Raw genomic sequence first — 14,979 nt, 5'->3', positions numbered from 1 at the left:
TTTGGTGGTCTTGCTTTTCCACCTTCCTTAGGTGATTTCTTAGGCTGTTAAATTGCCATCTTTCCATTTTCTTCATGTGTGTTTGTAGAGATATGAATTCTCATCTTAGTACTGTTTTCATGGCATCCTAGAGATTTTGGTAAGATGTGTCTTCATTTTTATTTGTTTCCAGGAATCTTTTAATCTATGTTTTGGTTTCCATGTTAACCCAGGAGTTGTTTGGCATTATGCTGTTTAGTGTCCATGTTTTTGTATGTTTGGAGGAAACTTTGTTGTTGTTGATATTTATTTTCATTCCATTGTGGTCTGAGAAGTTGCATGGCAGCATTTCAATTTTATGGGATTTGTTTATACTTGATTTATGATCATGGATGTGGTCAATTTTAGAGTACATTTCATGTGGTAATGAGTAGAATGTAAATTTCTTGGTTGTCGGGTGGAATGTTTTGTAGGTATCAATTGAGTTCTTTTGGTCAGTCACCACTTTGAGATTCCAGATCTTCTTGTTGATTTTTTGTCTTTATGATCTATCTAGGATTGTTAGTGTGATATTTAAGTCCCCCACTACGATAGTATTAGAGTCAACTTCTTTCTTAAGTTTACCTAGAAACTGCTTTAAGAAGGTTGGTGCTCCTATGTTGGGTGCATATATGTTTAGGATGAATATGTCTTGTTGATGAATTGAAAGTTTTATCATTATGTAGTGACCCTCCATATCTTTTTAAATTTTTGATATCTTTAAGGGTATTTTGTGTGATATTAAGATCACAGCTTCTGCTTTCTTTTGTGTTCTGTTAGCCTTAAATTTTGTTTTTCATCCCCATACTTTGAGTCCGTGAGTGTCCTTTCTGGTAAGATGAGCCTCCTGGAGACAATATATTATTATATCACAATATTTTGTCCAAATTGCCATTCTCTGTCTTTTCAGTGGTGCATTTAATCTATTCAAATTCAGGCTAATTATTGAGATGTGAGAGTTTATCCATGTCATGATGTTCTTATAGAGTTTGTTGTTGCTGCTGCTGCGTGTTTATTTGTTGTTGTCTTTCTTTTGATTTTTGGGTTCATTCATGTGGGTTTTCAATTTTTTCCCCCTCATTCTTGGGAAGGAAGTTGTTCTTTTTTCCCTCTTTTCTTTGTTTAATATTTTCTTAAGTGTTTCTTATAGATCTTGTCAGGAGGCAGCATAAACTCAGGGATTGAATGTTTTGGAAGGATTTTAAGTCTCCATCACTGATGAAACTTAGCTTAACTGGGTAGGTAATTTTTGGTTGAAATTGTTTGTGTTTGAGAACCTTGAAGATGTAGTACCAATCTCTTCGACCCTGAAGTGTGTTTGGAGATAAGTCTGCTGCTATTCTAATTGATCTGACTTTTCTCTCTTGCTGCCTTTAGAATTTTTTCTATTATACCTACTTTGTGTAGACAAATTACTATGTGTCTAGGAGTTGGCCTTCTCAGCTGTTGTCTTGCAGAAGTTGTATGTATCACTTGTGTTTGAATGGTCTTATCACTGATGACATGATGGAAATTTTCTTGGATAATTTCATGACATGTTTGTTCCAGAGTGATTTTTTTCTCTCCATCTGCTTCAGGGATTCCAATTAATCTTAGGTTCAGCCTCTTGATATAATCACTCATCTCTCGGAGGTTTTGTTCTGTCTTTTTAAGCTTCTTTCATATGTTTTTAACAGTTTGTGTTAGTTCCATATTTTGGTCTTCAAGCTCTGAGATTCTTTCTTCTCCTGGGTTAATTCTTCTTTCCATGCTGATCAGCTTGTTATTTATTTCATTCACTGTGTTCTTTATTGCTGTTTTCTCAGTTATCAACTCCTTAATTGTCTCCTCTTGTCTCTCCTCATTTCTATTTATTCTATTAGTATCTTGATCTCTGAGATTGTGGTCTGAGACCAGTCATTCTTGGGGGTCTTAATTGTTTGAGTTCCAAAGCCTGTATTCTCAGTGTCTGTCTCCCAGGGGTCTGTGTGAGATTCATATTCTTCTTTTCATTTTTTGTAAATTTGTGTAGGTTTTCATCCCCCCCCCCTTTTTTTTTTACCTCTTCTTTAATTTTGTTGTTCAGTGATAAGGAAGATAGCTTTCTTTTCTGTTGCTCTTTCTTTTCTGTTGCTCTTTCTTATATAGATCCTCTGACTTTGTTCAATTCTGAAGTTGGTATAGGGGTGGGAACTTGTGCTTTTTGTAGTTTGGGGATTTTATTAAGGAAGAGCTGTGTTTCAGAAGCTATCTGCAGATCCCAGTATCTACAAACAGATGTGTAGGCCCCTTGGAACCCACGTTTCACCAGCTTACAAACTGTCCATGCAGTGGAGGTGTCTGTTTGCCTATGAAAGCAAAATGAGAGAACAAATAGAAAAAGAATGAAAAAAGGAAGAGGGAGGACAAAACGATGGTGGAGAGAGAGAAGAAGAAGAGGGAAAACAGACAGGCATACCAACTGACAAATAAACAGAGAAACAAATAAAGACAGAAAAAACAAAGAAACCTAAAACACACATACAGTCATACAAACAAACATACAAACAAACAACCCCCCCCAATGGTGTACTCTCCCTCAAAAATACCCACACACAAACAGAAAATCTAAAAAAATTAAAATAACAGAAACAAGGCAAATACAAAAGCTTAAACCAAACAGAAAGAAAGGAAATAAAAAACCAAAAACTGAAGCAAAAAAGAAAAACCAAAAAAAGAAGAAACTCACTCTGTGGCTTTATCTGTAATTCTGTGTTCCTCTTTGCTGCCACTGCCTTAAGAAGCACCTCCAATCACCAGTCCCACCCTTCCACTCTCAGCACAGGCTGATAGGGTTGCTCTCAGCATGAGTCAGATGCCCCATGCACTACTGTGGGAGGAGAATGGTTCAGATCCACACTCACCAAACTCATTGCTGCTGCTGTCAAATCTCCCACTCAGACCTGACATGTCTGTTCCTGTTCCAGTATGGGGAGAGGGTATCTTTGTCTATGAGCCTGATGAGAGGAGAACCTCTGGGTCCCAGGTTGGAGGGTGAGTAGAGCTGGGCAGGGCAATGAAGGTCTTTTTCCAGTCCCTGGAATAAGAAGATGGTGCCCATTGCTGTCTCATTACTGATGTTGGGGATTTATTCCAGATTTCCTTCACCTTCCTTCTCCATGGCTTCTTCTACTAGTGCCCAGTCTATTGGTACAGGCGATGGTGTGGGCCAGGTGACAGGTGGTAAGGAGCAACCATTCTCTGCTGCTTCCTCTCAAGAAAGCTCCAAGAATGGCAAATGATCCTGTATGCCAGGAGATCAAATTTCAGGACAGTGATGGGTTCTAGTCACCATCAGAGGAGAATCCTGCGTGGATGAACTCAAGTCTTCCTTCAGATGGACTTTCACTCACCCACCAGCAAATACTCACTCATGCAGTCTGTATGGACACTCGCTTTTGCAGACACTCTCACATTTTAACCTGTTCTGTCACCACCTTGTCCAGAAGTTAGGATTTTTTATTTTATATCTATTTTTTGTAAGCAGATCACTATGTGTCTAAGAGTTGGTCCTCTCATTTGATATCTTTCAGGGGTTCTCTGAGTCTCTTGTGTTTGAATGGTCACATCTCTAATGAGATGAGGGAAGTTTTCTTGGATAATTTTATGGAAAGTTTGCTCCAGGGTAGTCTCTGTTTCTCTATCTGCCTCAGAAATGCCAATTAATCTTAAGTTTGGCCTCTTGATGCAATTGCACATCTTTTGGAGATTTTGTTCTGTCTTTTAAAGCTTCTTTTCTATGTTGTTTATTTTTTTTTTGATTTGGAGTTTCACTCCTTTGCCCAAGCTGGAGTGCAGTGGCACACACCGTCATGGCCACACCAACATCGATGTTTGGGGCTCTGGTGATACTTCTGCCTCAGCCTTCCAAGTAGCCAGAACTATGATGCATGCTACCATGCCTGGGTATTTTTTATTGTAGAGACAAGTTCTCACCAAGTTACCCAGGCTTGTCCCAAATCTGAAGGCTCAGACAACCTACTCACCTCGACCTCCCAAAGTGCTGGGATTATAGGCTGAGCCACAGAGCCCAACTTCTTTTCTATGTTTTTAACAGTTTAGATTAGTTCCATATTTTGGTCCTCAAGTTCTGAGATTATTTCTTCTGCCTGGTTAATTCTGCTTTCTGTCCTTGTCAGTTTGTTGTTTATTTCATTTACTGTGTTCTTCATTGCTGTCATCTCAGTTGTCAACTCCTTTATTTTTTCCTCTTGTCTCTCCTCATTTCTATTGATTCTCTCTAGTAATATCTTAATCACTGGGTTTGTGGTTTAGGACCAGTCATTCTAGGGGCTCTTCATTGTTTGAACTCCAAAGTCTATATTCTCAGGTGCTGTCTTCCCAGGAGTCTGTATGGGACCTGTATTCTTCCTTTGATTCTTTTTTATTTGTGATAGTTTTCCTCTCCCTTTTCCTTCCTTTTTTAATTCCATTACTCAGTGGTGGGGAATAGCTTTCACTTCTGTTTGCTCAATCCTCTATTTTTTCATAGGTAGATGCTTCAGATTTGTTCAATTGTGAAGCCACACTGGGGATGAAAGTTATGATTTTTGCAGTTTTGATATTTGATCATGGTGTGATGAGGAGCTGTGGTTCAGAAACTATCTGCAGATCACAGTATCCAATGACAGGTGTGTAGAACCCCTGGAATCCACTTTCCACCACCTTAAAATCTGTCCATGCAGTGGTGACTTATGTATGCCCCCTGAGAGCAAAATGAGATAAATAAAAAGGAAAAACAGATAAAGGAAGAAGGGATACTAAAGGAAAATGAAGACAGAGAAAGAGAAGGAAAAAGGCACACCAGCTAATGAATAAGAAACAAACAAAAATAAATGAAAAGACAAGAAAAAACAAAAACATACAGACAAACATGCACACAAATAAACAAAAGAAACATGATGATGCATTCACCCTCAAAAATACCCATACACAAACAGAAAAAAAAAATACCAAAGAAAACAAAAACAAAACAAATAATAAAACATAAAAAAAAACAGAGAAAAAGAGAATAAAAGAGCTCACTCTGTGGCCATTTTTGGAACTTCAGTTTCCTTTCCCAAGCACAGCTGTTGCTTCTGGCTGCCACTTAGGTAGGGAGCAGGTTCTTCTCTCTAGCTCTCTCCTTCAATTGGGTGACTGCTAGCCCTGAGGACTGCTGTGGGTGGAGGGTGAATCAGATACTGACTCACCCAACTCGTCCACTGCTGCTGCTGCTGCTGTCAAGTCTCCCACTCAGATCTGATGTATGATGTGTCTGTGATTGGTCCAGCGTGGGAGTGGGTGTCCATCTCTCCATGCCTGCTCCTGAAGTTTTCTGTCTGTCTCCTCACTGGTGGCAGGGCTCAGTTCCAGACTTCCTCATTGTGCCCTCTCCATGGTTCCCCCTGCCAGTGCCTGGCCCACTGCTGTGGGTGGTGGAGTGGGCTAGGTGCCAGGCACTGAGAGCAACTGACCTCCACTGCCTCCTCCTGGGAGACCCCCAAGTATGGCTGATGATGCTGTATGCCAGGGCCTCTGATCTCAGGGCATTGGTGGGTTGCAGTTGCCTGTGGAGGGGAGCCCCATACTGAATCTTGCCTCAGATGGACTTTCACTCACCCAGTGGCACTCACTCATGCAGACTTTCTTTATGGACACTCACCCTTGCAGAGACTTTCACACTCCCACCAGTTCCATAGCCATCTTGCCTTCTTGCTCAAAAAGTTGGATTTTTAAAAAGATAAACAAAATAAACAAACTGTCACAAGTGTAATCAAGAAAGCGTGAACACACAAATTAGAGAAAAAAACCAGAGAAATGGAAAAGGGACATCATAACTGATGCTACAGAAATACACATGATTATATGAGACTATTATGAGCTATACACAAACAAAATAAAACACATAGAGAAAATGTATAAAATTTTGGGCACATAAACCTGCCAAGAATGAATGAGGGAGAAATAGAAAACTTGAACAGACTAATAGAGAGTAATACGATTGTATCAGTAATTTTAAAAAGTCTTTCAATAAAGAAAAGTCCTGGGATGAATTGCTTCACTGCCAAATTCTACCCAAGCTATAAAGATGAGATAAAATTCTCCTCAAACTATTGGAAAAAATTTAAGATTAGGAAAGTCTCCTTTATTCATGGTATATTGCCAGCATTACCCTGATAACAAACCCAGACATAAATCAAAAATAAATGAAAACTACAGGACAATATCTCTAATGAACATAGACAAAAACATCCTCAACAAATTACTCCCAAAGAGAATTCAACAACATATCAAAATGATAATACACCATGATCATGTAGGATTTATTTCAAGTAGGTAAGGATGGCTCAACATATGTAAATTAATAAACATAATACATCACATCAACAGAAAGAAGGGTAAAACCCATATGGTTATCTTAATAAATACAAAAAATCATTGAATAAAATCTATCATTTAATCTTGATAAAAATTCTCAAACACTATGTATAAAAGGAACACACTTTGACATAAAAGCCATATATAACAATCATGTATCTAGCATCACACTGAATGGAGAAAAGTTGAAATCTTTTTCTCTAAGAACTAGAAAAATATAAGGAGACCCTCTTTCATCACTTTTATTCAACATAGTTCTGAAATCCTGGCTAGAGAAATCAGGCAAGAGAAACAATAAAAGTTTCCACAATATTAAAAGGTAAGTTCAAAATATCACTATCTAGAGATTGCATGATCTTATATTTATGAAAACCCAAAGGTCCAGTGAAAACAATATTGAATCTAATTTAAAAATTTAATAAAGTTTCAGGATATAAAATCAACATATAAAAATAGTAGTGTTTGTGTACACCAATAATGAACTAACTGAATTAAAAATCAAGAAGGTAATTGCACTTACAGTAGCTAGATAAAACACATGTAAAGGTAAGTTTAGTCAAGAAGGTAAAATATCTCTACAACAAAACTAGAAAACAGTGATGGAAAAAAACTGAAGAAGGCACAGACAAATGGACAGCTATCCCATTCTCTTGAATTGGAAAAAGTAATATTGTTAAAATAACCACACTGCCTGAAACAATCTACAGATTCAATTCAATACCTATTAGAACACCAATGACATTTTTGTAGAAATAGAACAGTCTTAAAATGTATGTGGAACACACACACAAAAAGCTTGAGTAGCCAAAGCAATTAAGAGCAAAAAGAACAACACTGGAGACAACACACTACCTGACTTCAAAATATATTACAAGGTTATAATTATTGTTTTGGCTTTTTGATCCAATCAGTTGAAAACTTATACCCAATGTTGAATATGAAGCGTAATTTGAAGTGTTTGAGTCATGAAGGCAGATCCCTCATAAATGGCTTGGTGTCATCCTCACAGTAAAGAGAAAGATTTTGCTTTATAAGTTTCTGTAAGAGTTTTCCCAAGAGTTGATTGTTTAAAATAGTATGACAATCCCCTATTTCTTTCTTTCCATGTGATTACCACACATATGTGATTGCCCTTTGCCTTCTGTCATGGTTGGAAGAAGTCTGATGCACACACCAAAAGTAGATGCTGGTGCCATGCTTCTTTCACAGCTTTCAGAACCGTGAGCTAAATGAATCCCTTTTCTGTATAAATTATTCAGCCTCAGGAGTTTCTTTATACTGGCACAACTGACTAAAACATCTATAGCAACCAAAACAGCATGGCATTGTAATAAAAACAAACAGACCAGTGGAACAGAATAGAGAATTCAGAAATAAATCTATTTGTTTACAGCTAATGAACATTGAACACAGCTGCCAAAAGCATATATCAAGGAAAGAACACCCTCTTCAATAAATTACACTGGTAAAATGAAAATTCATATGCAGGCTAATAAAAGTAGACTCCATTTTTCATTGTATACAAAAATCAACTGAAAATAGATAGAAGACTTAAAAATAAGACCTGAACCTATAAAACTACTAGAAAAAATATATGTAAAACAAACCAAGACATTAATGTATGCTAAGATTTCATAACTAAGACCACAAAAGTATGAGCAGCAAAAGCTCACATAATGAAATTGAACTATATTAAACTAAAAATATTCTGCATAGTAAATAAAATCATAAATAGAGTGAGAAAACAATAAGTTGAAAGGGAGAAAGTATTGTCAAGCTATTCATTCAACAACAAACTAATATCCAGAATATAAAAGAAATTCAAAAGCAAAAAAAATCAAAGAGTTTTATTTAAAAGTGGCCAAATAATATGAGTAGGCATTTCTCAAAAGAAGACATATAAATAACCAACAAGCATATGGAAAAATGTTCACCATCACTAATCATCAGGGAAATGAAAATCAAACTCATCATAAAATATTATCTTATCGAAGATGGTGACAGGGCAGCCTGGTCTATGAGACCCTCTGCAAAGGAGAACGTAGAGGGTCTCTGGCTCTCTCTCTGGGGTCTGCAGATCCCAACATTGGCAGCCTGCACTTCACACGGAGTTCAGCCATCGCCACCACTGGGGCATTGTGGTCTGGACAGCCACTGCAGCTGCAGACACAGCAGCCACTGGCACTGCCGTGGCCTCTGTGGCAGCCATAGCGCATCGTGCCACCCGTGCCTGAGGTGATCCACTACTTCAGCCCTTGAAGCCCCTGCAGGCAAGATCTGCTGAGATCGCTGCCACCTCTGCTGCCACTGTGACATCCTGCCAGTCGTGGGTCTCCTCCCATGTGCCCTGAGGCAGGCTCCCATGCCTGGCCTCTGCCTGACTCCTGTCTGGCTCCAACCCCTCTGGGGCGAGCAGGTGAGATAGCACCACCTGCTGGCGATTCAAGTAACAACACCGAAGAGGGAAAAACAAGCTTGAAAAACAGATAAAGGCCAGATTTGAGTGGTGAACTGAGGATGATCTGAACTGTCCTTCACAGCAGGCTGGAACAACTGACCCTAACTGTGAACTAATTTACCAGCTTGAGAAGACAGTTAGAAATCAGAGCTGAAAGGACATTGGACTTAAACAAAAAATCACAGAGTATGCTTTATTGGTTCTGTTGTTTTAATGACTTGACTCTATTCCTACTGTTTAGTTCCTGTTTTTCTCTCTCTTCCTTTTCTTCCCTTTTCTCCTCTATGTAAATCATATCTTTGTATAGAGGAACAGCACAACAATAAGGTGGTTGGTTAGCTTGTATGTTAGCATCATAGTATGTTTTATTTTTTTGTATGGGAGTTAGTCTGTAGCCAGGGTCTATTGCTTGTATCTGTTTCAGTTTAGGTTTCTCTCTCCATTTGTTAGTACACTCGTCTGTTTTCCCCCTTACTCCTCTCTCTCCACCCCCCTTTTCCCCCCACTGTCTGTTCCATTCTCTTCCCTCTGCTAAACTCATTTTATTTCAGGGAGTAAACCTACAACCCTACTGCATGAACAGATTCCAAGGCAGTGGGAAGTGGTTTCGATTATCCATACACCTGTTGCCAGATACCAGGACCTGCAGATAGATTTTGAATCACAGCTCCCCCCCTTAAGTAAATCTCAAAACTGCAAAAAGGACCACCCCCATCTACAGTGCAACTCCAGAATTGAACAAAGTAAGAGGGCATACATAAAGAAGAATAAGAGATTGAGCAAACAGAAGTAAAAGCAATCCCTCTACTCCTGAAAAACAAAATTAAAGGAGACAGTAATGTGGAGGGAAAGAAAAAGTACGGAGGGAAAAAAACTGCACAAATGAAGAAAAACCAAAAGAAGACTATAGGTCTCACACAGAACCCTGAGAGATCAGACACTGAGAAAACAGATTCCAGAACACAAACAACAAAGAAGCCCCCAGAATGACTGGTCACATGCAACAAACCCAGACATCAAGACATTAATAGACAGAATTTAAAAAATTGAGGAGAGACAAGAGGAAAATAGGAAGGAGGTGATGTCAGAAATAGCAGCAGTAAAGAATACTGTGATGGAAATAAATACCAAATTAATAAGCATGGAAAGCAGAATTAGCCAAGCAGAAGAAAAAAATCTCAGAGCTCAAAGACCAAAACACAGAACTAATCCAAACTGTCAAAAGCATAGAAAAGAAGCTCAAAAAGACAGAACACAACCTTCAAGAGATGAATGATCACTTCAAGAGACCGAACCTAAGCGTAATTGGCCTTCCAGAGGCAGAGAGAGAAACAGAGGCCACACTGGAACAAACATTTCATGAAATTATTCAAGAAAACTTCCCTCATCTCATCAATGATGAAAACATTCAAACACAAGAGATTCAGAGAACCCCTGCAAGACAACAAATGAGAAGACCAAGTCCCAGACATATAATAATTTGCCTAAACAAAGGAGGTGTAAAACAAAAAATCCTAAAGGCTGCAAGAGAAAAAGGACAGACTACCAGGGAAGACTAATTAAAATAGCAGCAGATTTATCTACAGAAACCCTCCAAGCTAGGAGAGCTTGGAGCCCTATCTTCAAAATTTTAAAAGATAAACAATTTCAAATGAGAATAACCTACCCAGCCAAGCTAAGCTTTATCAGTGAGGGAGAATTGAAATCTTTCCCAGATATCCAGTCCCTAAAAACCTACACTGCCACCAGACCACTCTACAAGAAACACTTAAGAAAGTATTGAACACAGAAGAAAAAGAAAAAGGAATAGCAACGTTCTTCACAAGAGTACAGGCAAGATTAAAAACATACATGATCCAACTCTAAAACCCAAAGAAAGACAACACACAAACAGGAAGAACAACAACTCTGTAAGAACATTATGATAGGGATCAACTCTCACATTTCAATAATTAGTTTGAATGTGAATGGACTAAATGCACCACTGAAAAGACATAGAATGGTAAAATGGATAAAATATCACCAGACAACAATCTATTGCCTTCAAGAGAATCACCTCACTAGAAAGGACACTCACAGACTCAAAGTAAGAGGATGGGAAACAAATTTTCAGGCGAATGGAGCACAAAAGAAAGGAGGAGTCATGATCCTAATCTCAGACAAAATACCCTTTAAGCTATCAGAAATTTAAAAAGATACAGAAGGCCACTATAATGATAAAACATTCAATTCATCAACAAGAAATATCCATCTTAAACATATATGCATGGAACATAGGAGCACCAACTTTCATAAAGCAGCTCCTAGGTAAACTGAAAAAAGATATCACCTCCAATACCATCATAGCTGGGGACTTTAACACCTCATTCACAACCCTAGACAGATCATCAGGACAAAAAAATCAGGAACAAGATCCGAAACCTCAATATGACTTTTGATGAAATGGACATAATTGATACCTACAGAACCCTTCATCCAAAGACCACAGAATATACATTCTACTCATCACTGCATGGAATATACTCTAAGATTGACCACATACTTGGCCATAAATCAGGCATAAGCAAATTTAAAAGGACTGAAATTTTAACCTTCTCGGACCACAATGGAAGAAAAATAAACATGAACACCAACAAGATCCCCCCCAAACACACAAAGACATGGACACTAAACAGCATGATGCTAAACAACTCCTGGATCAATGAAGAAGTCAAAATAGAGATTAAAAGACACCTGGAAACAAATGAAAATGAAGAAACATCTTATCAAAATCTCTGGGACACCATGAAAGCTGTAGTAAGAGGGGAATTTATATCATTACAAATGCACATGAAGAAAATGGAAGGATCACAAATTAACAGCCTAAGACACCACCTAAGGAAGCTGGAAAAGCAAGACCACCAAAACCCTAATTTCAGCAGAAGAATCCAGATCACCAAAATAAAAGTCCAAATCCAGGACATAGAAGACAAAAAGATAATATAAAAAATCAATGAAACAAAAAGCTGGTTCTTTGAAAGGATAAAAAAGATCGATGATCCCCTAGCTAGACTGAACAAGAAAAAGAGAGAAAAAGCCCAAATAAACACAATCAGAAACACAGAAGATGAAGTCACATCTGATCCTGAAGAAATATAAAAGATCATTAGAGACTACTATGTACACTTGTATGGAAACAAACTTGAAAACCTCAAGGAAATGGAGGACTTGATGTCATCACACAACCTGCTTAGGTTGAAACAAGAAGAAATTGAGACACTAAATTAATAACAACCAAGGAAATTGACTACATAATAAGAAAACTGCCTACAAAAAAAAGCCCTGGTCCAGATGGCTTTACAGCAGAATTCTACAAGACATTTAAGGAGGAGCTGATAAAAATCCCACTGAAGGTATTCCAGGTGATTGAAAAAGATGGAACTCTTCCCCAAATCATTTTACGAAGCTAACATCACAGTGATAACCAAGCCAGGTAAAGACCCAACAAAGAAAGAGAACTACAGGCCACTATCTTTGATGAACATAGATGCTAAAATTCTCAAAAAGATCCTAGCAAGCCGGATTCAACAACACATCTCAAAAATCATCCATCATGACCAAGTACGCTTCATCCCTGGGATGCAAGGGTGGATAAACATTCGTAAAACCATAAATGCAATGAAATATATCAACAGATGTCAAAACAAAAACCACATGATTATATCATTAGATGCAGAAAAAGCTTTTGATAAAATTCAGCACCCCTTCTTGATAAAAATCTTCGAACATCTAGGCATATGGGGAACATACCTCAAAATAGTAAAAGCCATCTACAAGAAACCCACAGCCAGCATACTCCTAAATGGACAAAAACTGGAACCATTTCCCCTGAAAACGGGAACAAGACAAGGATGCCCAGTCTCACCCCTCCTGTTCAATATAGTATTGGAAGTTATGACTAAAGCAATCAGAGAAGAGAAGGCAGTCAGGGGTATTCAAATAAGAAAAGAGGAAGTCAAGCTATCTCTCTTTGCAGATGGCATGATTGTGTACCTTGAAAACCCAAGAGAATCAGTCAAAAACCCCCTTACACTGAAAAAGGACTTTGGTCAAGTCTTAGGATATAAAATAAATGTGCAAAAGACAATTGCATTTCTTTACACCAGTAATAAACAAACAGAAACTCAAAGAAAAAACACAATTCCATTCACAATAGCAACAAAAAAAATGAAATACCTTGGCATCTTGCTAACCAGAAACGTGAAAGACCTTTACAATGAAAAATACAAAACACTGCTCAAAGAAATCAAAGATGATACAAACAAGTGGAAAAATATCCCATGCTCATGGATTGGAAGAATCAACATTGTGAAGATGTCCATCTTACCTAAGCCAATCTACAGATGTAATGCAATACCCATCAAATTATCAGCAACATTCATCTCAGACCTAGAAAAACCAACACAGGAATTCATATGGAAACACATACAACCATGATTAGCCAGAACAATTCTCAGCAAAAAAAAACAAAAAAAAAACAAAGCAGGTAGTATCACATTACCAGACTTTACTATACCAGCTTTACTATAAAGCTACAATAATCAAAACAGCCTGGTATTGGTACAGGAACAGGCATACAGACCAATGGAATAGATTGAGATTTCAGAAGCAAAACCTCAATTTCTCAACCAACTCATCTTCAACTAGGCTTCCACCACCTACCGCTGGGGAGAGGAGAACCTATTCAGTAAATGGTGCTGGGAAAACAGGCTGACCACATGCAGAAGATTGAAACAGGAACCCTTTTTATCCCCATACACAAGAATTTACTCAAAATAGACCAGAGACCTAAATGTAAAACCTCAAACCATAAGAACCTTTGTAAATGAAGGACATACCCTCATGGAAATTGGAACTGGCATCCAATTCCTCAACAAAACCTGAAACCCACAGGCCATAAGAGATAAGATAGACAAATGGGACCTCATTAAACTGACAAGCTTCTGCAAAGCCAAAGAAACCATCAAGAGAGCAGGGAGACAGCCTTCAGCCTGGGAAAAAGTATTTGCCAACTCCAGGTCTGACAAAGGCTTAACATCTTGTGTCTACAAGGAACTCAAATGTGCTGAAAAGAAAAAAACAAACAACCCCATTATAAAATGGGCAAAAGATATGAGCAGACACTTCTCAAAGGAAGACATCCGAGCAGCCAACAGACACATGAAGAAATGTTTAACCTCACTAATCATCAGGGAGATGCAAATCAAATCCACACTGAGATACCACCTAACTTCAGTCAGAATGGCAATTATCAATAACTCAAAAAATAACAGTTGCTGGAGAGGGTGTGGTGGAAAGGGAACACTTCTACACTGTTGGTGGGAGTGCAAACTAGTGCAACCTTTGTGGAAAACAGTATGGCGATTCCTAAAAGCTCTAAATATTGACCTTCCATATGACCCCGCAATCCCACTACTGGGAATATAACCTGAAGAACTCAAATCACTCTATAGAAAAGATACCTGCACACGTATGTTTATCGCAGCATTGTTCACAATAGCAAGAACCGGGAAGCAACCATGCTGCCCATCAAAAGAGAACTGGATTTAACAAATGTGGTACATATACATAATGGAATACTACACAACCACAAAAAAGAACAAAATCATGAATTTCGCAGCAACCTGGATGGAACTAGAGTCTATAATACTGAGTTACTTCTCACAGAAAGAAAGATCTGAGTATCACATGTTCTCACTAATATAGTGGACCTTGAACATTCAGTGTAATACTATAAGAAAATGACTGACAGTGGTGGGAAACGATGGGGGGGGAGAGGAAGTGAGATGGGATTAACCGTAGTAAATTTCTAGCTGTGGACGGGGAGACAGCTCTTATCAACAAGGGTGCCTGAATGAAGCATATTTGTATACCTAACCCTTAGTTGTACCCCACAATATCATAATAAAAAGCATTGATTAAAAAAACATTATTTTATCTTAGTAAGAATGGCTATTAAAAACAAAACAAAATCGATGCTTGCAAAGGTGTAGAGAAATGTAAACTAATATAACCATGGCAAATAGTATGGATACTTCTCAAACAAGTGAAAATGGAGCTACTATAGGATTTGGCAATTTCATTAC

This window comes from Carlito syrichta, unplaced genomic scaffold, assembly GCF_000164805.1.
Source record: "Carlito syrichta isolate Samal-C Ts95f unplaced genomic scaffold, Tarsius_syrichta-2.0.1 Scaffold287993, whole genome shotgun sequence".
NCBI classification, from domain to species: domain Eukaryota; kingdom Metazoa; phylum Chordata; class Mammalia; order Primates; family Tarsiidae; genus Carlito; species Carlito syrichta.
This window is presented reverse-complemented; position numbering follows the sequence as displayed.